At 41.5% G+C, this 26469-nt stretch overlaps 1 protein-coding gene across 1 annotated transcript in view; it reads left to right on the forward strand.

Moving 5' to 3' along the window:
- The first annotated feature begins 14126 nt into the window (after positions 1-14126).
- LOC136882426 (major facilitator superfamily domain-containing protein 6) overlaps positions 14127-26469 on the forward strand; it is a 130268-nt gene continuing 117925 nt past the window's right edge. The window contains exon 1 of the mRNA XM_067155070.2: positions 14127-14221. The gene's annotated coding sequence lies outside the window, so the exon portion shown is untranslated. The remainder of the gene's footprint in view (positions 14222-26469) is intronic.

Genomic DNA, 26469 nt, shown 5'->3' on the forward strand with positions numbered 1-26469 from the left:
AACAAGGAAAAACTCAAAGGAGGTGATGAACGTCAAAGTGATTAGGAACTGTGAATTCGATTCAGACCACTATCTCTCCAAATTTAAAATCCGTTTCCTCCCAATAGGACAAAAGAGAGACCCACCTAAAATAATGAGATACAACACAAACAAAATTAACATCACTGAAAACATCATTAGAAATTTCAGGGACGAAATCCGGACCAGCAGAAAGGGGAACTGGCAAGAACTATGCACAGGAATCAATGAAGCCGGAAAGAAAACACTCGGACAAGCTAGGAGGAAAAGAGAAATATGGTGGAATGAAGAGTGCGAGGCAGCCCTCAGGGAGAGGTCCGAGAAATGGAGAAAATGGAAATGCTCCAGAGGAAAGGAACACATGGAACAATTCAGGCAACAGAGGAAAGAAACATCCAGGATATTTCGAAGGACTAAACGATCATTTAAAAGAGCTCAACCGGAAGAGATCCAGACCGACTTTGTCAAGAACAATTCCAGAGACTTTTATCAGACCTTCAAGAGAAAACTCAAAGGATACCAAGCGCCACGTTTGAGCTTCAGAAACGAACAGGGTAAAATCGGACTGAACAACCAATAAAACTGTGAGATATTAGCCAGATACTTCCACAATCTCTTGAATTGTCCTTCCCCAACCTCTAAACTAGAATTTCCAGACATACCAGAGAACTCAGAAGATGACGAACCACCAACAAAGGAAGAAGTCAAGGAAGCTCTTGAAAACCTCAAAAACAACAGGGCAAGTGGAGAGGACACAATAACGGCAGAAATGTTGAAATGGGCAGAAACGGAAATCTTAGATGATCTTCACCAAATCATCAAGGAAATCTTGGAGAAGGAGACAATCCCACAAGAATGGAAAACAGCACTTATCCATCCGCTGCATAAGAAAGGGGACAAGCAGGATATCAACATCTATAGGGGCCTGTCCCTCCTCCCGATCGCCTATAAAATTCTCTCAAAACTGCTTAATAGAATAGAAGCGAATCTGGACCAACAACTAGGGGAATACCAAGCAGGGTTTAGGAAAGGCCGCTCCTGTATCGAACAAATATTCAACATGAAGTCAATACTCCGCCATAGAATATTGAGTGGTAAGAAAATTGTGGTGTCGTTTATAGACTTCAAAAAAGCCTTCGATTCGGCGGACAGAGAGACTTTGGATAAGATCATTAGGGAATTCGGAGTCAAAACCAAACTGGCAAATATAATCAAAGAGACCCTAACAGGCACAACCTCCAAGGTAAAACTCTTCGGGCATCTCTCACAATCATTTGAAATCAAGACAGGCGTGAGGCAAGAGGATGGACTATCCCCACTCCTATTCAACTGTGTCCTAGAAAAGATAGTGAGAATATGGAACTCAGAACTTGAACATCAAGGGTTAATCCCGATCTGTCTAGGGAGAAAATCAGGTAGGATTAAAGTCAACTGCTTGGCTTTTGCTGACGACTTTGCTATACTATCCATCCTATCTCTGTTTCCAAGAATTTTCGTCCATCTTTGATGTTCCTCATGAATTTGGTCTTTTCTGCTGAGATCCTCAGTCCTGTTCGGCTGGCGATTCTTTCCAAGAGGTTAATCTGGATAGAAAGGGTCAAGAAGTTCAAGTACCTTGGTGAGACGATACTGGAGAATGGACTAGAAAAAGATGCAGTGGACAATCGGACCTCAAAAATGGAGAGAGCATACGGCTTGACAAAAAACATCTACAATAAGAAGTGCTTATCTTGGAATTCCAAATTAAAACATTACAACACCATGGTCAAAATAGAATGCCTGTATGCCAGCGAATGCCTGTCCATGAACTACAAGCTGGAGAAGCTAGAGGTCCTGGAAAGAAGAATCCTCAGAAAAATTATGGGAGCTGTCCAAACTGGAAGCGGATGGAAACTTCGGAGTAACAAAGAAGTTTACCAGAAGGTAGAAATATCTCAAGACCATGAAGAAAGGGAGGCTGGCGTTTCTTGGACATCTGTACAGAATGTACGCAAACAGGCTTACGAAACAGATATTTGATTACTTCTGGAGAAAAAAGACCACTACAGCATGGATTAAGGAAACGAAGAAGGATATGGAAAGGTTAAACATCTTGGAAGACCAGCTGTTAGAAAGGAATACGTTTAGGAACACACTGAAGAATCTGGAAGGTGTTCAAGCTGCAGGAAGAACTAAGAAGAGCGGAAGAGCATGAACAGATGAACAACGGAAGCAGGCCAGCGAATGTATGAAGGAGTATTGGACACAGAGAAAACTCCGCACGAAGAGAAAGAAATGAAGTTGTAGCGTGGTCCTTAGGGGTCCATTCGCTTGTAAAAAAAATGGATAAATACATAAAGAAGAAATGAGGCAAGACAAGAGACTGTACATTGCGGCAATCGATTTGGAAAAAACTTTCTTGATTCAGTCAGTAGACAGAGGCAGGTATGAATGACAAGAGCAAGTTAACAGATTTGGACTTGTAGAAATTCGGGAATATTATGGACAAGGCTAGAAATTGGTACCAGTACTCCACTTACAGGCAAGTTACTGTTATAACGTAAAAACTAAACTACCAAACATTTGTTCCTAATTTCATCCCCTACCAAATTAATGAAAATTACAATTAATTTTAATATATTCTTCCTTTCTAACCTTACCAAACACTTTCCCTATAATGAATTTATGAAAAATCTTCTCTTGATATTAACATAGTCTGTGGGATGTTAAACGCTGTACTTGCACGCTTGTAACCCACTCACTGCCTTGATACTTTTTTCCTAGCCTCCTTATCCTACTGCTCGCGTTTTCCCATCTTAAAATAATAAACTTCATAAATAACAAATTAAATGAATGGGGGACGAAATTACGAACATACCCTGATTTATTATAATGGCCGCTACAGTAACTCAATCCAACCACCTCACTGTAACGATTACACACCATACGATTGAAAAGGAGTCCAGTATTTCATTGCTCACTCTAGGAATAACAGGCTGCACTAACTCAGCACAGCAAGAAAAATGAATCCTCCTTGTACACGGAAATTAAACGTGGCGCGCACAAGGAGATGAGTCACGGCCATCTTGTTTTATAGAGGCCTGCTACCAATAGTTGTGACGTCGTCGCGTGTATTATAAATCTTATATTGCTGATACGATACCTTTTCTCACAATGTGACAAAGGAAATGCAATACTAAGCCTATAAACACATAACATGGAAGAAACACTATCAAAAGAATACACAAATATATGCACTCAAGGTATCGTAAAATGTTCGACTGAAGGCTGCACTGTACGCTGATGGTGACTAGGCGATTGTTTTCTTGTTTGAACACATGGTTTTGTTAATTATTTATGAATAATTGTTAACTGAACAGCACATACCCACACTTGTCACAGGTTCTTCAACTTTCATTAACAAAACACTGAAATAAACATCCCTACGATTTCCACTGTTTAAAAAGGCATCTTTGAATCAGTTATCAAGGTCTCAGTTAACGTGTAGCTCTCCACAACAATTTGCAATATAGTATAATGGTCACTACGCAAACTGTTGCTGTATCCAAAATGCCATTATATTACACTTATTTGAGCACATAGTCTTGAAGGTTACTTCGTAATTATGCAAAATATCCTCTCTCCTTTATTCTCGCGATTTTCGTTTGGCAGGTGTTGGTTGATACATACATGACGGCTCCTCAGGAAACATACTTGTCACAGCGCCGTCAGTTCATCTTGGTTTTATCCTAGGCACAGCCTGGTCTTTTTGCAGTGGCAACTCGAATTATGTGATTTTTCTGAAATATGTTTAATACAGACACATGCATATTTACTGGGATCAAAATTAGTTCGGTATATAGCTTGAATCCATTTAGCTCTCTTCTGTTTATCGCTAGGAAACGCAAATGTTGAGATAGCTACCTCCTTATCTGAGCGGTAATCGGATGTACATCCAGGCACACTACACGGTTCGTCCCATTTTGTGAAAAGGAGCATACACTACACAAACACAATATTATAATAATCGTAATTAAATATTCACTTTCGAGTACTTTAGACAATTCATAATAGCTCAATGAGTTCACCTAAACTTTCACATAACCTAGCAATACTTCCTAACACCAGGCTGCTGAAATTACAATGCTATGGTATTTAACACATAGTCTACTATTGCTAAAAATACGTCTTTTACTGATGCGTTTTCATACAGTTATCACTTGGAAACACGAACGAACATCTCTAATAACAACAACGTGCTACCAAACCACCACGAAAAGAAGACTCGTACCTCCATACCAATGCACTAAACGACTGACGTCATCACTATGGAACTGTCATGTGTTGCAGGCCGGAAGTTCGAGTTGGCGTGGATGAGTCTACGCGTGTGCGCGCGGCTAAACATTAGATACCAACCGTGCAAATTGGAAATCCCTTGGGGGACGAAATTAGGTGCGGGGACGGAATTTGGCCACCTACCTTACTGGGTAGGGGGGGATATTTTCAAAATTGGGCCTCAAACACTGTTGTAAATTGTTATTAAATATTATTTTTATTGTTCGTTAATAATATCTTCCAATAGAAAGGCATTGAGAAAGAATCTTCTTCACGTATCGAAAACCAAGGTATTCCTTGCCTCATCTTCGCCTACGACATCCTTATTCTCCCATTAACATATGTGAAGATGCAAATTAGTATTAATGGTAGAAAATCATTTAAAAATGTAAATTAAAAACGGGAGCTGCAAGAACTCGAGAAAAAGGATATGAAGACTTGAGGAGTTGTACAAGCACGCTGAAAGGATCACGGTCACAATATGGAAACGAAGACTGAAGTTCTACGAACGAGAGACGAGGCCACCTCTAAGTGGGTAGAAGAGGTCAAGAGGAGTCGACAGTCTACAATAATTTGAAGAGAAACCGCTAAAACGGAGATCCAGGCGGATCATCTGCGAGGAGGAGAGAATGATGAGAAGCGAAAGAATGAAGAGGTTCTGGCAAGAGAAGAGAAGAGAAGAGAAGAGAAGAGAAGAGAAGAGAAGAGAAGAGAAGAGAAGAGAAGAGATGAAAGGCCAAGCAGTCTGAAGTTACATGCGGTCCATAGTTGACTAAATTCGCAAACTAATAATAATTATTATTATTATTATTGTTACGGAATTTCCTTGGTTCAGAGAGAGGTGAATGGGTCTATCTACAATATCATACATTCTTTTGAAACTTTGAAATAAAGGTTATATTTCTTTTCAGAAAATCAAACTTAACAACAGTGTAACAGGTAGAATGACAATTTTTATATACAAATAGAAAACCCCAGAATAGGGAATTTAACACATTTGGGCTTCAAGCCCCTAATTTCCAAATTTACAATACCGCCAATGAAGCGTTTACATAGACAAGGCGAGAAATCTCCCAAGACAGAGCACCTTGCTCCAACCGATACAAATTTTACAGCTTTCCAGAGGCACCTCTCAATGTTACAGCAATCTCTTACATAACAACGAAAGAGCTTACAAGCTCCACCTTTAAGTTTACGTAAAGGACAGATTTACATTATTCGGCCTCTCTAGGCCCAACCTACAAGTAACGATTTTGGTACACAGAGGTATATATTACCCAAACTACTGGGCCTTCGTGGAAAAGAAGAATAGGTTAAATTACTGGCCCAAACACAAAATGTATGGAGGCGTACACTAGCGCGTCTTGAAAACCCGGTTTTTAAAACCCTACTTGGGCTCGTGGCCCGATGATACAGAGGATAATCCCAAGCTACTGAGGTGACTAGAAAGAAGGTTAATTAATGCTTTACAGAAAGAGAAACAGTTACAAAATCGTAGTCACCTCAAGATAAATTGAAGGGGAACTGGAGAGGGTAACGCACTCTCTATCCCCGATTTACAGTTAAAGACTTTTATGATTAGCAAGAAGTAGTTTAAATTTTTAACAAATGGATGGTTACAGAGTTAGAAATTAGAACCTTCCCCTCGGGTAAGACTGCGGAGATGCTACATAGATATAAAACTGGTGGCCATTACCTGGGCTGCTGTACTGCCCGCCGAAAAATGAGGCGCTGCGCCTCCATCTTAACACACACACACTCAGTAGGTCGACGATCAATAAGACAAGGTAGCCTATATACCCGAGGGGGTGTTTCGAGAAGGCTCTGGACTAAATCCGGACACACCCTATCAGTTTTATTGGATAATTCAAAAGGTACAAGAAGCCTATTATTGGCTGAAAAATAATTACAGAAAATTTCTGATTGGCCAGATTCAAAAGCTGGCGGAGTGAGAAGGAAGTGTTGCAAACCTTGAAATATTGAAATAAATGAAAGTTAGTTTAGTTGTGAAAACCTATGAACACAAAACTTCTTTAAATCACTAATTCTTTTACCTTGCACCAGAGTGCATTACCTCAGTTTTTTATAATGACATCTATGGAGAAAAGTTCAAACTTCTTGACGTAAACCAAAACAAAACAAAAAAATCCACTGAGTTTTAGGCAACTTCAAAATAACATATTACTCAATCATTTGTGAGTGACATCTTGTGATTAATGTCCCAACTTCATGCAGTAGCTGTTTCACGTTTTGTTTAATAGAGTTCCTTGAGGCGCTTCTTTTAAATGCGCGGGGTTGAGGTGTACCTCCCGGTACAATAATAATAATCTCGACTCGTAAATGTTATCTTGATTCGTGTTTAATTCCGTTAATTCTATAATATTTCATGTTTATAAATGATAGAACTCCAATGTTTCAGCTGCCATGGAAAGTTAAATTAGAGTAGGTTCGTAAGTTCTAGGCTGTGTCGACAGCGGTGTTACCATCATTATGAAGCCTGATCTCCCTAAACTCGCCGTTGGTTGTAAATGAAAATGTCCCCCTTTCTTGCGCCCAGTTATAAAAGTTACACTGACACTGTGGTGTTGTTCTACTCCATATTTTAGCTTCCTTATGATTGGCTGATGGCTTTTAAGATATATGCCCAGGCAGCAATTTTTCAATAATAATGTTATTTGTCTTACGTCCCACTAACTACATTTTTAAGGTTTCCGGAGACGCCGTGGTGCCAGAATTTGGTCTCACAGGAGTTCCATTACGTGCCAGTAAAACTACCGACACGAAGCTGACGTATTTGAACCAGGGGGTAGTCACTGTATCAGAGTCCTTCGTCCCCGCCCCCTAACGGCCGATCCTGCTTTGAGCCAGGATCAGACCTCACAAGTTGGGCCAGCGCTCAGCCTGGCGCAAATTGTTTATGCATGCAATTGTTGATATAATTATCAGCATTTTTTTTGAGATCTCATATTTATCGGCAATGACTTGTTTTGTCTTAAATGCTGGAATTATTAGCATGAGGTTAGGAAAGTCCATTGGATCTACATGCTTCATTAAAGACTGCCGCAGACGGACGTAGTGCGCCTCAATTAACGATCTCCTGTCATTTCTCTTCATTCTCTGGAATTCCACTTTCATCTTTATACTATAATCTTTCCTAATTTGAAAAGCTACTTGTGTCATTCCACGCCAACTCACCACTGACAATTCGAAAGATACCACGTAGTCGAGCAACTCTTCTCCTTACTCCCAAGTCTTTCCACCCTAAATATTGCACATCTTCGTATCACTACTCTTCTTTCCGAAATCACCCAGAACAAATTGAGCTGCTTTCCAGTTCTCGTATCAAGTAGTCCTGGTGAGTTGTGGTCTTACCAGAAACTTGTACGCCGTCTCCTTTACATCCTTACTACAAGCCCTAAATATTCGCATAACCACGTGAAGAGATCTGTAACCTTTCTCACCAATACGTCAATAAGTAAGGCTGTAAGTAAAGCAGTAAATGAAATGGTGTATGGCTTGTAGTGCCGGGAGTGTCCGAGGACATGTTCGGCTCGCGAGGTGCAGGTCTTTTGATTTGACACCCGTAGGCGACCTGCACGTCGTGATGAGGATGAAATGATGATGAAAACGACACATACACCCAGCTCCCGTGCCAGCGAAATTAACCAATAATGGTTAAAATTCCAGCCCTGCCGGGAATCGAAGCCGGAACTCCTGTGACCAAAGGCCAGCACGCTAACCATTTAGCCATGGAGCCGGGCAGTAAAGTAGTGGCAATAACTAACAAGTACATTCCTTCCATGCCATAACCCGCAAAGACTTTTACCAAATGTCGGGAAGCCGTTGGCAAGGCGTTCTCTATTGATGGCAGCCACGGAGCGCCCTACTGTCACGTCAGGAAATCGGCTGCCTCGGAGGTGTTCCTTCAACTTCGTAAGCAGGTCATGTCTGGTGAGTACGGAGGGTCGTCCTATACAGTAATGCACAGGCTTCACGTAATCCTCGATAACATTCTCATGCATTTTGCCACGGGCAACCTCCATTTTAATCCACGAACGCTAATCAACTTTTTGAAAACGTGCTTTCTAATAATCTTATTGACTTTACGTCCCCCTAACTACTTGTACGGTTTTAGGAGACGCTGAGGTGACGGAATTTTGTCCTGCAGGAGTTCTTTTACGTGCTAGTAAATCTACCGACACGAGGCTGATGTATTCGGGAACCTTCATATACCACTGGACTGAGCCAGCATCGAACCTGCCAAGTTGGAAAACGTCCTTTAGAGCGGTGAAATGGACACTCTTCAGTTCAACACCACTCCACACTACACATCGACAACAGCGCATGCCCGATCTCCTGCGAGTGTCTGCACTACTTGATTTACCGGGCGAGTTGGCCGTGCGGTTAAGGGCGCACAGCAGTGAGCTTGCATCCGGGAGATGCAGCACTGAAGATGGTTTTCCGTGGTTTCCCATTTCCACACCAGGCAAATGCTGGGGCTGTACCTTAATTAAGGCCACGGCCGCTTCCTTCCCACCCCTACGCCTTTCCTATCCTATAGCCGTGATAAGACCTAAATGTGTCGGTGCGACGTGAAGCAGATTGTAAGAAAAAAAGTCGCTCACAATCCTGCAACTCATTCGCTACTCTATACATTATCCGCAAACATCCCACTCTGTGATTCCATTTCATTACTCATATCATTTGCATATAAGCAAACATAAAGGACCAATAATAGTTCCCTGAAGGACGCCCCTCTTCATTACGGGATCAGAAAACACTTCACCTACTGTAATTCTCAGAGTTGTGTTTTCTAGAAATTAAACTACTCTTGTTACTGCTGTCGCCACTCAAATGTCTGACTCCAACTCGCGTAGAGGCATCGAATTCAGTTGTAGTGTGGTCTAGCCTTGCGCAAGAAGATATGTTAAGGTCAGTGAGCTGTGTAGTATGTTACGTTCCCAGAAGGAGAATATCGGATTCCTTCGCAGTACCAACCCTGTAAACTGGCTGTACGTATTGCCTTGATGTTCGACTCCTTGGCTGAACAGTCAGAGGCTCCTGGGTTCAATGAATTTACTCGCTTCTGATGGATTCTTCTGGCTCGGGGACTGGGGTTTGTGTTTGTCCCAACACTTTCCTCTTCATATTCATACAACACACCACACTACCAACCACCACAGAAACACGCAATAGTGAATACATCCCTCCATATAAGGTTAGCGTCCGAAAGGGCATCCGGCCGTAAAACAGTGCCCAATCGACATGTGCACCACAGTTCGTACCTACGACCCCACATATTTATTTATTTCATACCACCAATAGAGCTGTTCCTCCAATTACACTGTGTACAAAGGTTCTCTTGGGGACGATGACCCTTTAAACAACAAGCATCATCATCATCATCATCATCATCAAAGGTTCTGTTTCTGGGATGAAAATTTGTAAATACAAAAGGAATCTACACTGCTAATTCAAATCTGAAATCAGTATTGCGCTATCAGGGACAGTTTTCCATTAATCTGAACATATATAGCAAATATGCTATCATTGTTTGCGGCAAATATGGACTTTTAAAAAATTAAATAGACGGCAACATTAACTTTACTATTTCAGATTCTTTTTTCAGGCACTGATATTATTTTTCAGATAGTGTGGCATGTTAACCTCAAGATCACAGTGACAATGCAACGATTTCTACCAATTTAAAATGTATTTATTTGGCCTCTTCAGATATACCAAGTGAGTATTGCTGTTAATATTCTCTTCTTTTGTATTTCTATTCGATATATCTGTATGTCTGACAAACAAAGTCTCAAGAATGTAACACAAAACTTCCTTGCAAGTAGAAGAGACCGTAAATATAAAGATTTTGTGAAAGAAATGGTCAAAGCTTGTCAAGATTTAGGATGCAATATGTCCTTGAAAGTGCGTTTCATTGACTCTCTTTCCAGAGAGTTGTGGTGATGTATCAGATGAGCATCGAAAAAGTTTTCATTATAGTGGAGAAAAGGTATGAAGGGAAATGGATGCCCACAATGTTAGCCGATTATTGCTGGAGTATAATTCGGGTCAAGACGGATTCAATACAAAAGGAAGAAATAAACATGAAACTTTGTGGTGGCAAATTTATGTCCATATTTTCCATTGATATATTACTCTTAAACTATCCCTGATGTATGAAAACTAACACCAGATTTGAATTCAGCGTTAACATTTCTATAAGAATAACATATTTTTCCTCCAGAAGTAAGACTTTTTTTTGTACACCAGTGTTACTGGTGGCTTAGTCATTATACATTTTTTTTTGCTAGTTACTTTACGTCGCACCGACACAGATAGCTCTTACGGCGACGATGGGACAGGAAAGGGCTCGGAGTGGGAAGGAAGCGACCGTGGTCTTAATTAAGGTACAGCCCCAGCATTTTCCTGGTGTGAAAATGGGAAACCACGGAAAACCATCTTCAGGGCTGCCGACAGTGGGGTTCGAACCTACTCTCTCCAGAATAGTGGATACTGGCCGCACCATTAATTATTAAAAATAACACATTTTAGGAAGAACTTAATATCTAAAATCTAAATATATATTTAAAATTACACAAATTTACTAACAAGAAAGTAACAGTCGGATAGTACATTAATACTTTGTCGAAGTAGACATATCACCTACAATAGAATGCTAAAGGTGAGATGGGTGGATCGAATCACAATAAAAAGACAGAACAGGGCAACTAATGCAGGACATAACAAGAAGGTGCACTGTTGTAGGCATTGCATAGTGGGGATATTTTTGTGATCTGTTGTTCTGACTTTTTTATTCTGAAATGTTGCATTTGTCCTCGCATTAAAGCAGACCACGTGGAAGATCAAGAGGCATAAATGATGGAATTTACAGTTTTGTACAGAAACTCCATGTCATCCTTTCTTCTTCTCAGTTCCAAGCTTTCTGTTTCTAGATTTAGGAGACGTTCCTTGTTAGGTACCATATGTGGAAAATTTTCGGATTTTTTAAAATGTAAATATTTTAAATATCTCTTTCGGATTCTTTTCGATCTATGCAATATACTATTTTTTGCTGGATTCCATACAACGCTTGCGTGTTCTACTTTGGGCCTGACGAGAGACGCATTCCTCATCAGAAATCGCAATGTCCTGTATGAGTCAGTAACTACCTTTTGTATGTGTGGGGTGAATTCCCGACCATCGTGGCCTACTGCATAGCTGAAGAGAACAATGTCGGGTGGACGACATCGAAACACATTTCGCTACGTTTGTCCAGTGAAGTTGGTGACGACAGATTTCGTCGGCGAATAAGAGGCCTCTGAACATGTTATTCGTTCAGGTAGGTCATTGATTAGTGCGAGGAACATCCATGGCCCCGTGGACTGTTATTGAATTTACAGAGTGTTCTCTGGATGAGTTTCTTTCACGGCCCGTACTTAGGCTTGTGCCGTGCCGTTTAGCTCCGCGTCTTCAGAAGTCACGAGGAAGACTTCTCCAGGAATGAAAGTTGTCAAACTCATGTCTACACGACATAGTGCTTTCTATCTCTTAGGCCGGAGCTGAAAACACATAGTAGTGGGTAAGCTAATCCAAGCATGTTTAATATTTTGAGGAGTATGTCGTGGTAAATTTTCTCAAAGGCCTTTTCGAAATCAGTAAATTAATACTACAGTACATCTATCTGGCCGCCTCTATCAAGTTCTGCGGATATTGATTGCTTAAAATTTACGACATTTGTTACAGTGCTGTAGACCGTCCTGCAATAAATCCATGTCGGTGTTCTGATATTAAAGGTCTTGTGAGTCTAAAACATAATATAAAATCGAAGACCTTAGCTATAGTTGAAAGAATTGACAATGGTCGGTACAGGCCGGAAGAAGAAGAAGAAGAAGAAGAAGAAGAAGATGCGCATGTTCCTTAATGACCTTCAAGCTAGGCCTCTTCAAATAAGGATCATCATAAAGTCTGCCCTACAAGAATAAAGACACAGTACTTTCTCCGTTTGGTTCTTGCGATCTGCCCACTACTTTTTCACTCCTTCCGATCTAAGTTTCTCAACTCGCCTGACGACTGCTACTAAAATGTTTTCATTCCTCCCCTGAAGGGGAAGGCGGGCCTCTTTAGACACTGACGCCGTCTCTCAGGCCTGGAGATTTATTACGGTGAAGGAGATGTGAGGGGGTTGGCGGCCGTGGCCTATACTACGAACTGTCCCGACATTCGCCTTAATGGAGGAGAATGGAAAACCACGGAAAACCATTCTCAGGACAGCCGATGGCGGGGACCAGTCCTGTCCGTCTGCCGAATACACAGGTAGAGCCTCGGTTGGCCGGTCAGAGTGCAGAGCTGTCGGACCACGGACCAGCCGCCGAAATCGCTATCACCCTTCTATGCGTCATTTCTGCGTGAGTCTTAAGAAGGATGTTAAATTAATTCTTGTTCTCGAGTCCAACTGCTTTGAAATCGTGCTGAATTGTCCTCTTCTTAATAATAAGAAGAAGAAGAAGAAGAAGAAGAAAGAGGAAAATCCACAGGCTGTTTTCGGGTCAGGAATGGAATGAATTAAGCCGCCATCTAGCGGCGAGCTAGGAACTGTGCCGGCTGTCGAAGCCTGTCGCACTCCCGGGACAATCATTAATGACTGAGGGATGAAATGAAATACTCTCCAATAGTGTTGCTGGAATGAAAGATGACAGGGAAAACCGGAGTACCCGGAGAAAAACCTGTCCCGCCTCCGCTTTGTCCAACACAAATCTCACATGGAGTGACTGGGATTTGAACCACGGAACCCAGCGGTGAGAGGCCGACGCGCTGCCGCCTGAGTCACAGAGGCTTCTAATAAGAAGACATCTACAACGAAAATAAATAAATAAATAAATAAATAAATAAATAAATAAATAAATAAATAAATAAATGTAAACACCTACAATTTAAAGATAGGGTGTAAATAGTTAATACGTTTAATTGTAATATGTAAAGAAATTATAAAAAGGAAAATCATGCATGTATCAAAAACACTTCGGATTGCTCCAGCTGATCCGAAATTGGGGGATGGGAGTACAGTATTCTATTCACTAACGGTTTCGCCAACTGATATCATTTTAAGTCGTCTTGCAGGTATTATATAGGCTTCTATACGACACTTCGTTTTTCGAAATTGGACTGACTCGTCATGACACTTGCGAAGTTAATCGACTGCCCTCCACCGTGATACCGCTAAAATGGGATCTTATTTGGCGGCCATATTGTTTTCACAGAATTTTCTGTTGTACTTTAAGAGTTCTTCTTTGCAACGATGTAATTACAATGGCGACATCCTTAATAGGCACGTAATTATGAATGTTGTAAAATAGCGTCACGTTTTATGACAGGCGTTTCAGCGCTAGTGCATTTAAATCGACGCCGTAGTGCCGGAATTTCGCCCCGAAACGGTTTACTAACATAAGTTGCCCGATTTCACACTTTTAATTGCTACGACTTTTTTAAATGGTCACACAGCATTAAAGTCGAGTGGTATGCCCTTGGCTTTTCATCAGACTAGCCACGCTTCGAATCTCGATCAATGCATGTGTGACCTCCGAAATTATAAGGCCGGCCACAGTGGTTCAGATTCGACGTAAATCCGTAGCCTAGGTAAGTCTGCTTGCATGCTTGCTTTAAGTGGTCAATTTGTTTGGCAAAGTAACCCGGGAGCTCTGGTCCATCAGAGGTGCGATGACATAACCGATTCGCCGAGTATGGTAGGGGGCCTTGGCCAATCACGGTGAGCCAGTTAGCAGGAGCGGGTACCTCTAGTACAGCCTCAGACGTTCGGAAGTGCGTACCGTGCAATCACCACTCGCTCGCTGGAACTGCTGCCGTCAGCTGATTCTACCGCCTGTCCATGGTGAGTTGTCGATGTCAATTATTATAAAACTATTGTTGAAAGTGATGCTTGCTTTGGATTTAATATCGCATGTAGTCAGGTCGAGGTAAATGATTCGGCCGCTCGTATTAAAAGTGATAACAGCTTTGGATTTAACACATGAAATCGATATTCTTGTCGATGTGACTGATTCTACCGCTATCATTCAAAGTGATGTTGCGTGTGCTGTTCTTGAATGTGATCTAATAACAGACGAAGTTGCTATTTTTCTTCATGTAGATGATTCTAATTGCTATTATTCAAACAAACTGATCTCTTATTTTAAAAATAGATGAAGTCGTACTTTTTGTCGATGTAAATGATTCTAAAAACTATTCTTGAAGTAATGGAGAGCTTTACTTTAATAATACGCGAAGCCGTACTTGATGATATTCATGTTTTTAGCGGTAGCGAAGTTAGACCTCAGGGTCCTCTCAGGTAAATTACATGTTGATATTGAATTATGAAACAAAAGACATAACTAACCATACGTACACACACAGTGGCAGTTCATGAACCGTAGTTGGTTCTAACGCTGTAGCATACATACATACATACATACATAAATACATACATACATACATACATACATACATACATACCGGGAGAGCTGGCCGTGCGGTTTGGGGGCGCAGCTGTGAGATTGCATTCGGGTGATAGAGGATTCAAACCTTACTGCCGGCAGCCCTGATGATGGTTTACGCTGGTTTCCCATTTTCACACCAAGCAAATGCTGAAGCTGCACCTTAATTAAGGCCACGGCCGCTTCCTTCCCACTCCTAACCCTTTCCTATCCTATCATTGCCATAAGACCTATCTGGGTCGGTGCGACGTAAAGTAACTTGAAAAAAAAACTTTCTTTCTTAATCTCTTTACCCTCCAGGGTAGCTTTTTCCCTTGCACTCAACAAGGGATCCCACCTTTACCGCCTCAAGCGCAGTGTCCAGCAGCGTGAGACTTTCGGTCGGGCTATAAAACTGGGGAGGAGGACCAGTACCTCGCCCAGGCTGCCTCACCTGCTACGCTCAACAGCGACTATGTGGGGATATGGGAAGATTGGCAGGGATGGACAAGAAAGAGGGAAGGAAGCGGCCGTGGGAATCGAACCCACCTCTACTCAGTTGACCTCCCGAGGCTGAGTGGACCCCGTTCCCCCTCGTATCACTTTTCATGTTTCGTGGCAGAGACGTGAATCGAACCCGGGCCTCCGGCGTTGGCAGCTAATCACACTACACCAAAGGGGCGGACTTTACTTTTCTTACATGGTTTCGAAGAAGTTTGGAATGTATTGAACATGTCTCCTGTCCTAACTCCTCTTCCTATAAAGGAGTATTTTCTCCAATTTGTCATCTTGAATTCCCACTTTATCTTCATGTTCCATTAAAAATTATTCGTCTACTAATGTCATTCGACGCCATCTTTTCACTGACAGCTCCGAACATACGACTTAGTCTACCGTCTCGTCGCCTTACTCGCAAGTCTTCCCAGCACAAAATGTCAAACTTTTCTTAACACTAGACTACTCTTTTGTAGGAAACCACACATAACAAATCGAGCTGCTTTTCTTTGCATTTTTTTTTTTCAGTTCTCAAATCAAGTAATCCTGCTGGAACCACACTCTAGTTGGGGTCTTAACACAGACTTAGACGCCTTCTCTACATCCTTACTAGAACCCCTACACGCCCTTATAACCATGTGAAGAGATGTGTACCCTTTATTTACAACCTTGTTAATATGATTATCCCAAGGAAGACCTTTCCGATATTAACAAGTAGGTACTTCCAGTGTTGTATACTGAGGGCTACCAAGGTTATCGGTGAAGGCCAAACCTCATACGAGAATGATGGAAATCTAAAGCATCTGACCCATTCTTCCATTTACAAAACTTGAAAGCAGTGAGAAAAAACGTCGCACGTATTTCTGAGAGCAAGGTCATCAGTCACTGATATTGCAGGCCAGACTCTCGTCCCTCCCTCAACTCGTGCGGCTTGCTAGACTTCGCTCCGTCAGATCGCCACTCACCTCTTACTCATAGATAACAGAATGCCGGTTTACTTCTATATCCTTGTAGGGAGACACTGCAGGGCTGCTGTTATAGCAGTAATATACTTTTCTTTTTATTGGTACATCTGCTAAAATGAAATGCAATCTTTCACGTTTAGTGTTCTCTTTTGTTGGTTGGAAACGAACCCGTGATCATGGGTCGGACACTACCACTGATCTCCCGAGGAAGCTAATGGACCAGTGAACAATGGGTAAGACCCGTGAAAAATTAAACATTTTTATTTAATAATAATACTAATAATAATTTGCTGAGTGGCTCAGATGGTTGACACGCTGGCCTTCTGACCCCAACTTGGCAGGTTCGATCTTCGCTCAGTCCGGTGGTATTTGGAGGTGCTGAAATACGTCAGCCTCGTGTCGGTAGATTTACTGGCACGGAAAAGAACTCCTGCGGGACACAATTATTACTAATAATAATAATTCATGGCATCTGTCTAGGCTTACTGGTGACCTAATGAGCATGAAATGAATGGCGAAGACGTCATAAACACCCAGTCCCCAAGCCAGGAGAATTAAGAGTACGAAAATTGGATCGGGCCCATCGGACGAAAGGGAAGCATTCGACCCATTTAGCCACAAAGCCGGGCTTTAATTTGCTAAACCTTAGGCTACCATCTCGACTGAGGAAGCGAGGGTAGTGTCTTGTGAAGCGGTCTTGACAACACAGCAGGCTGCAGCTCAAAACGCTTAGGACTTGACGTTCACTAAACCAACCACCGAAAACCGGTAACCTAAGTCTTGATCCCAGCATACGCCACTGCTACTTACAGTGTTCGCCATGAGGTACTTTACGTCTTGGTGAAACGTATAACCTGACTTTTAATGCATCATACCATTTATTTATTTATTTACTTATTTATTTTGGTGTATGCCAATGCCAGTAAACCTGCAATGATGTAGAAGCAGTAAATAAACTGTTGAGCTATTCGCAAGTGGGAGATGAGAATGACAGGAAGTGTGCTACAGTGCTCTCAAGAACAGCTAAGTACGTCACAGCCGGAGGAGCTCAATGTAACGGAGCAACTAACCATTCCTCGAAGAAATATCTTGAACATCTTCTCCTTATAAAAACCAGCTCATAGAACTGCGTTCGTATATAGAACGGAAATTTAACGGGACATTTGCGTTCACATTTGACCGATAAAAGTAGCAGAATCGATGTATTACATAGCAGGATGGAGAATCCACTGTGGCTTAAACAATCTACCACTGATGAACACTGCGAATGAAATCGTGAAAAAAGAGCTAATGGGACGAAAAAACTATTATTATTATTATTATTATTATTATTATTATTATTATTATTATTATTAGAATATGACTGATTGAAAGTGACACGAACTATACATTGGCGGATGAAATAAATAGACCCGGAACTACAATCAGTCGTGATATCACGCTGAAACACGCAGCGGGAACTCGACTTTGAATGAGTACTGCTCACCGATGTGTTGTCTAGAATAGCAATTAAGTCCCAAGGGCGTGAGAAAATTAGAATTCTCTCAATGAATGTAGTAGAAGAATGTTTATGGTGAAGAAGGAATTTAACTTTGATTGCCTTCACTGATTAATTACCTATTTATCTCATGGAGCAGCTGACAAGAGGACGCCACAACTATGGGGGTCTTCGATTTGTGGTTCACATACGTCGAAAGTACAGAGACGCGTGTATTTGGTGGTCCACATCGCAATTTCACTTTTGTTGGCTGCCCGTTGAAGTAGTTCTGTGACAGAGCGAGTTGGCCGTGCGGTAAGGGTCGCGCAGCTGTGACCTTCATTCGGTAGATAATGGGTTCGAACCTCACTTCGGCAGCCCATTTTCGCACCAGGCAAATACCGGGGCTCTACGTTAATAGGTCTCAGCCGATTCCTTGCCAATGTGTCCGCGCGACACTTCTGTCGATGAACTGTTGGCCAGGTCATCCCAAGACTGCCAGCTCAACAACTTTTCACACATTCTGGATTGGCACATGGACGAAGTTTTTTTTTTTTTTTTTTTTTTTTTTTTTTTTTGCTAGTGGTTTTACGTCTCACGAACACAGATAGGTCTTATGGCGACGATGGCATAGGGAAGGCCTAGGAGTTGGAAGGAAGCGGCCTGATGAAAATGGGAAACCACGGAAAACCATCTTCAGGGTTGCCGACAGTGGGATTCGAACCTACTATCTCCCGGATGCAAGCTCACAGCCGCGCGGCTCTAACCACACGGCCAACTCGCCCGGTAGGACGAAGTTACACAATAACTTAGGCACTAACAATTTACAATGGGAACAATACACAGCGGTTATGCTATGAGGTTTGCATACACATTAGGAGTACGGTCTACCACATTATGGAAGAGCGAGTTCGATGATCACATTTTTCTGATCTCTGCCCCAGGTGACAGATTTCCTATCAGTTGTTCACCTAATGTTTTCTGAAATTATTTCAACGAACTCGGAAATGTATGGAACATTTCACTTGGTGAATTATTCCAATCCCTAACTCCTCTTCCTCTAAATGAATGTTCGCCCCAATTTGTCCTCTTGAATTCTAACTCTGTATCATGATCTTCCCTAGCTTAAAAGCCCCACTCAAGCTTATTCCTTATCAAATGTCATTCCAAAGTTCAGAACATACCACTTGGTCGAGCAGCTCTTCTCCTTACTCGCAAGTCTTCCCACCTTAAATATTGCACATTTTCGTATCACTACTCTTCTTTCAGTAAATCACGCAGAACAAATCGTGCAGCTTTCCTTAGGATCTGTTCTAGTTCTCGTATGAAGTGAGGGAGCCATACTCTAACTGCAGTCTTACCACAACCACTAACTACCCTCCTGACCATGTGAAGAGATCTGTACCCTTTCTTAACTACCTCGTTAATATGATCATTTCTTACATTAACACCTAGGTATTTACATGAGGTACTATCACCCCATAACACAGGAAGAACAACTTACTCTATCACGTGCACGAAGCGAGTTCTTTACTCATATAAAACATGAAACATGAAGGTCCCATCCTACTCCCCTGCGGGACCCCCGTTAAATCATTATAGGACTCACGTATTCCAGTTCTGTTTTCTAGTTATTTAGATTAGGAATAAAACCAACTGACCAAAAACTGATATTATGAACCTTCACTATGAAACATACCATGTGATGAAGCTGAAGACAGGGAACTGAGGATACGGCCCCTTGCAAGTGTCTTTAGAAACTAATAACATGTGTTTGCTCTACGCTCACCATTTATGAGCTTTTCGGTGAGGAGCTACTAGTTCTGCATGATTTACCCGGGGCAGGTTGAACAACAGAGCAGGTAAGCTGCGTCTTAGCTCTAATGACCAATTATACAATTTTGCAATGGTTACAATATTAAATTATCTGTCTTTGTCTCGCTACGTGAACAAACACAGTGGCTGACATTTAAGCTGTAAAGGTGAGAGGTTACTTCTGGAAGTTCCACGACTTACTGTAATCATCTAATCGGTGGACTTAATTTGGTAAGAGCTCGGATGCAGTTGCATCACGTGCGTGCACCAAAACATTGGATTGGCCACAAGAAAAGGCAAGAAAAAGCGCAAAAAGAAAATACTGCCAACTTAATTTAAGGACAATAGAGGACTTAAGGAGACGGCTTGGTGGCTACGATCGTTAAGGTGTCAGTGGTTAGGTCCCGTTGGTGGAGAAACATTTTACCATCAGAGAGAGCATGTTAGAACTAGGGTTCAGAAATTGAGGAAAAATCCTTTTATGTCTCGAGTGTAGGAACACGAGGCTAGACAATGGTGGGTTTTATTTGTCCTTTTCGGCTGATTGGTCGTTTATTACAACTTCACCTTCATTCTAGGCGGGAAAAATACTTCATTCTAAATTCTGCAAGTATCTTTTGTTAACAAACACGGAATTCCTTTTTGTAAATAATGTTAATATAAAAATACATCATGCCTCAAAAAAATTATTTGGCTCATATATATTTTTGCACTGCATAATGCATACCACCAATTTTTAAATATTATATTCTTTCATTAAACATATAACCTAGGTTCATGAGCTAAATGCGGGCTCGGTTCAACCCCAAGGACCTGGGTTTCATTCCTCGTCAGGAAGTAGAAACATTTAAGGAACGAGATTTTCACTTCCGGAAGTACACATATCTTGGCGCATAGTATGGACTCCGGACCTCCACTCTTTTCCCATCATCCTGATGACAGCCGACATCCAATGACGGTATGGCACAAGAAGTGCACATGGTCCGGAGGTTCACTCAGCCTACACCAAAAATGAGTAGCAGGTTAATTCATGGGGACGTAGAGCCAACCACTCTACCACATCAAGTGCCTTCATCTTCCACCTCTCCAAGGAGATGAGTTTCCTTTGCTTTAGCCCATGTCATTTTAAAATCAATGTACAATTTGATTAAACTTTATGCATTTTAATTTACAATTTGTTTTACGTCACACCGACACAGATAGGTCTTATGGCGACGATGAGATGGGAAAGGCCTAGGAGTTGGAAGGAAGCGGCCGTGGCCTTAATTATGGCACAGCCCCAGCATTTGCCTAGTGTGAAAATGGGAAACCACAGAAAACCATCTTCAGTGCTGCCGACAGTGGGGTTCGAACCCACCATCTCCCGAATACTGGATACTGGCCGCACTTAAAGGACTGCAGCTACCGAGCTCGGTTTTTTTACTATAGGCTCTATACAAATAGTGAATTTCACATTGATATTAATTTAATAGAGTCTCCGTGGCTCAGGCGGAGCCTCTCACCGCTGAGTTCCGTGCGCTGGACAAAGCGGGGGTTTTCCTTGTCGTCTTTCTTTCCAGCAACACTCTTCAATATCATTCCATGCGTCGCGCGAGAGGAGTACGCTATCATCGCCGCTAGATGGGGCTTCCCGACCCCGTCAAATAACTGGAATGGATTTTGTATTATTTTAACATTTCCTACTCATCAGAACTGTCTTCCTACTTGGTGGAAAGGTCTCGGCGGGATCGAACATTTTAACCTCAAAGTGGCTCAGGGACGCAACGAAGGCTCCTCAAATAGAACACCAAAATCCACGAATAACTAACATGCATTTAATTACAGCAGGTGGAAGTATTGCCAAGTTATATAAACAAAGGGGTTATTCGTTGTTGTAAGATTGTTATTGAAAGTAATGTTTGTTGTGAGTTTGTCGAACCCTTGTCCCGTTGCTCTACGGGGTCGGGTATAAATTGAGATGAATCTCTCGCGGCGGGTTTTCATGACCGGATGCCCTTCCCGACGTCAACCTCATCGGAGGAGTCAATGAGATGAAAAGAATGACGCGATATATGATAGTGAGGGAGAGGGTGAAACCTGGTGCGGGTACATAGCCTACTCCTCACCAAGGCTCAAGGTCTCGATCCGACGGACAGCGTCATGTGACCTCACTCCACATGAGAACTGCGGAGAGGTTTGGAATTTAATCCAGGCTTTTGGCAGGCAATCTAGTCATAACAAATTATATACATATTTAAAGAAATAATATGTAATAGGCTTTATTTGACCGTGTCCGGCTGAGCTGCCAACCTTGCGCCACTTACATGTTCGTACTTAACTCAAATTGGTTTCATGTTGTAGTAACTAGCCCAATAATGCATTCCATTTAACCCTGCAGTGGTAGCACACGATTCTGTGCCATAGAAGACGCCATTTCGTTTCTGAGGCAATTATGCTATCCCAAGATACTAACAATGATTTAATTAATTTTAGGACGTTTTGAAAGGATGATTATAAATTACTGAATCTAATTTATTGAAATAAAATCGACTAAGGATGGCCATTAGGAACCTAAAGCGTCTGTCTACACCCGTCTAATCGCTAGTCCAAATCTCCTTGGTTTCGTGTGGTTACATTTTTCCTTGCAACACAGTACAGCATGCCAATTGGGGCGTTTATTTGACATATGTCGGTAGATGGAGCGTCCCTTTCCTGCTGCACTTCTTTTGAACCTGTCCACTTTTCCCGCGTGCGCACTCAACTATAGTTGATAGCAATGTGTCATTAAAGAATGGTTCACAGCATTCTTCAGGTGTTTTAGCAAGCTTCAGAACATCTTTCTCACGAGGTAAATGCGTGACGATATTTTGTCACCGGGTTTGAACACTTCTGGGAACATTTCTACTTTGTAGCAGTGAAGTTCGCGTGGCGTCTATGAGACGCCGTTAATACGAATGTAACACGAGCACACGAGTTAGAGTAACACAGGTGTACTGGTGCTTAATTATGTTGGTTGTGAATAATTTCTTGAAAGGTAGACGGAATTTGCAGTGAGTGGCCTTGATAGTTTTCTTGTAACGACAGAAATAATCTAGTGTGGTGTCTCTGAGACGCCACGCGACCACTCCAGGGTTAAGAAAGAACAAAATTAAATAAAGCATTCTTCAAATAAACTTTGTAAAATGTCAAACCGTACAAATAATAAGCCTAGTCTATTATTAACTAAGAAAGAGAGAGCCCGCTCGAAACTGACTGCATTACACACTGTTGTCCAATAATGTGTGACAGGAGTTAAATGTTCAGCATAATACGACTCCAGGTGCACTACACATCATTTTATAACTAAAATATGATATTTAGTATCAGTTTTCATTGTTGTAATTATTTGTAAGCGTGTCGCGGTGTTCCGAGATACAGTAAGGGCAAGCTGCTATGTGCAACCAAGTGGCAACTCCCCAACGGTAAAACCAAACTATTTCGACTGATTTTACAAAAGAGTCCTGATCATTTCCATGCAGAGTGGCATTAGGCAGACTCTCCGCTACTATAACACGCAGTTGCATACACACGCTCCTTACAACACGCTAGACTAAGCTACTTATCAGAATTAACTCTAACTCTATTGTTTTAAACGGTGAATTACCTAATGTACCGTATAAATGGCAAATGTACAAATTAAATACCGGTACTTAAAACGTGTGTCATACACAGAAAATGGCAGCGGGTGGGCTAACAATGGCCGCTCCATGGAGATTTCTCTCAGTGCAGCGGGCGGCCTAGTTTCGCTTCCAGGTGGCGCAATCCGGTCCACCGCGCTAGGAAAGTGCTTTTAGCCCGCGGTCTTGGTGGCGTAACAGTCAGGTACGGACTATGTACTCGTAAGTTAGGCACTGTGAAAATCAGAAGCTCGAATTTCGATCGGGATTACTAGACGCAAAGTTTTTGTACTGTTATGTTTTCACATACAGGCTACAAATAATAATAATAATAATAATAATAATAATAATAATAATAATAATAATAATAATAATAATAATAATAATAATAATAATAATCGTATGGCCTCAGCTACCGTGTGCAAGCGCCCTCTGGCTGTCTGCTCGTCAATTTCGACGTTGTGTTTCACTCTAGGCCTACTAGATGGCAGACCGAGTAAACCGAAACTCTCCTGGGTGTCTGTGGCTGATATTTAAATAATTTTGTCGGGTAAACACCAGTTCTTTTACATCGTACGACATGGAGTGTCGAATGGACTTTTTTCGTCCTTCAAAAATCCGACTACCTCTGCCGGGTTTGAACCCGGTATCGTGGGATCCCGAGGCCGACACTCTACCATTGATCCACAGAGGCAGGTATACAGTCTACACAAATTACTGTACAGAGTAGTAAATAAGTTACAGGATGAGTTGTGAGCTGGACAATCGTTTTTGTAGACGCGGAGGTGTCCTGGAGGGGTTAAATTTTACGTGCCAGTACGAGGCTGACGTATCTGACCACCCTTCAACCGTCTGAGCCACACATCCCGCTGGAGATGGACAGCAGACAACGGTATGAAGATTAACGGGGTTAAAAGTCAGGTTATACATTTCACGATGCAGTTTTAATTACTGCGTTGACGGGGTGAAAGTTCCTTTTGGGGATCATTGTAAGTATCTAGGTGTTACTATAAGGAAAGATCTTCATTGAGGTAATCACATAAATGGGATTGTAAATAAAGGGTACAGATCTATGCTCATGGTTATGAGGGTGTTTAGGGGTTGTGGTAAGGATGTAAAGGAGAGACACCAACTAGAGTATGGTTCCAGTGTATGGGACCCTCACCAGGGTTACTTGATTCAAGAACTGGAAAAAATCCAAAGAAAAGCAGCTCCATTTGTTCTGGATGGTTTCCGACAAAAATAAGAGAAAAAATAGTGTCACACAAATGTAGCATAAGGAGACGACGTTCGAAAGTGTCAGTGGAGAGATGGCATGGCATAAGCTTGAGCTCATAATGTGAAGATAAATCGTTTTACCGATAGAGAATCTGGTACCAAGGCGTGAGCCCCCCCCCCCAACCACCAATGGAAATTTAACAAAAACAAAATAAACAGAAACTCACAATGAAACAAATAAACACACAGAGACATAGCTGTAAAAACAACAGATTTGTTGAATCTATTTTCTAAGACCCCCCCCCCCAATGTTGGATTTTAGATTGTAATCTGAACATACCATTCACTGTACAACTGATCGTATTGTTCTGTCCTGTACTGCAATCTGAATATCAACAGAATTCCCAGGTAGAGCGTTCTATGATCATTTTGTAACAATGACCCGCTACTGATGAACGACATTCGTTTACTAAATAAATACATTTTCTCGCACCCGGTATTCCCATTCCCCTCTAAGCCAACATTCCAGGCTCTTCAAATGTCACGCTCTTTCAAATTGTGCTTCCATCCAGGGCGATAACAGCGCTCATGTTCTGTTTGCATGAATTTCGTTTTCTGAATTCTTATTCTAACGCCACAATCCTTCCTTACTTCTTTCAAGCTGTACGAAGGCAAATGCTGGGGCTGTAATTTAACTTAGTCCACGGCCGCTTCCTTTCTACACCTAGTCCTTTTGCATCTCAACGTCGACACAATACATATCTGTGTCGTTGGGACGTGTAGGAAATTATTAAAAAAGGTCAGATGTCTGCTGTATTATTTTCGCTTTTTCCGACGTGCAAAATAGTATTTATTACACGCAGTAATAATGGAGCTAGACTTTTACAGGTAAATTGCGCAAGTTCTATATACTTCCAAAACTAAGAAAATAAAAAATAAAAAAGTAGAATCATACTTTTATTAACTTATTATGTCAAAGGCAACACTGAGAAACCTCTTGTCCGTGACGTCGTGCCCTTTACTTCCGGCCAGACAAGTGCGGTTTAAATGTATGTGGCAGTTTGCACATTTATCTGGAAGTTCGGTTGAAAACGCGTACTACGACGTTCGTTTATGTGCAATCTGGGAGAATATTCTCGAGTTTAGCTATCCGAAAAATAAGTTGTTATAATGTAATCTATGTATATATTTATAAAATATATAATGGTTCCTGTCCGGATATCACATGATTTTTAAAGATTTCTCCTAGCTAGCAAGTTGTTGCTACTGACTAGATGAGTTGCAAGCAAGCAAGCTTCCTAGGTAGCTGTAGTCGTTATGGCAGGTTCTATTCCAAATCTATCCCCGACGCACATATGGAGTACAGGTATCATGGTGATTCCTCCGTTGAATGAGGACGTTAAGGAGCTGATATTCTTTGACTTCATAACAACTTGCTACTAAGTATTTACACTAATGTGAGATAAATTCTTGCGAGTTACTATTCCAACATTGTCTTGAAAAAAGAAACTAACTACATATTAAATTAGCAACAATACATTGAATTAATAATAAAATTAATGATCGTATGCCGCATAGAGTGGCATTAATTACGAATATAAACTTTACTTTCGCCGTAACGATCATCCTCGTAAATAGTATTAGACAAAAAACAAAATTATACCGTGTGGTAATAATTATTTGATAAGATACATAACCTGAATCTTAACTTTTGCGTCCAGTTACATTTTCAGTACAACATTTGTACATTTGTACAACAATTTCTGCGTTTCGTTATACAGTTAATTAATTTTAACATTTCTTCGTATTCAGTCCTAATTCTGTTTTCGACCTGAACTTCCACATTGCAGCCTAATAAGAGTCTGATATTGGATTCTACTAATACAATTGCAAAAGGAATAGACCTAAACAAACACGTATACCGCGGCGCTAAATCTCACTGTTACCAACGCAATAAAAATGTTACTACAACTTCCGCATAACAATACCATCGTTAAAATCCATGGGCTGTACGCAAGAAAGTGTTTAACTTCCAGTTTGCAAAAGTTCAGCCTACGTGTCTG

The sequence above is a fragment of the Anabrus simplex genome, chromosome 10 (genome assembly GCF_040414725.1).
Source record: "Anabrus simplex isolate iqAnaSimp1 chromosome 10, ASM4041472v1, whole genome shotgun sequence".
NCBI classification, from domain to species: Eukaryota; Metazoa; Arthropoda; class Insecta; order Orthoptera; family Tettigoniidae; genus Anabrus; species Anabrus simplex.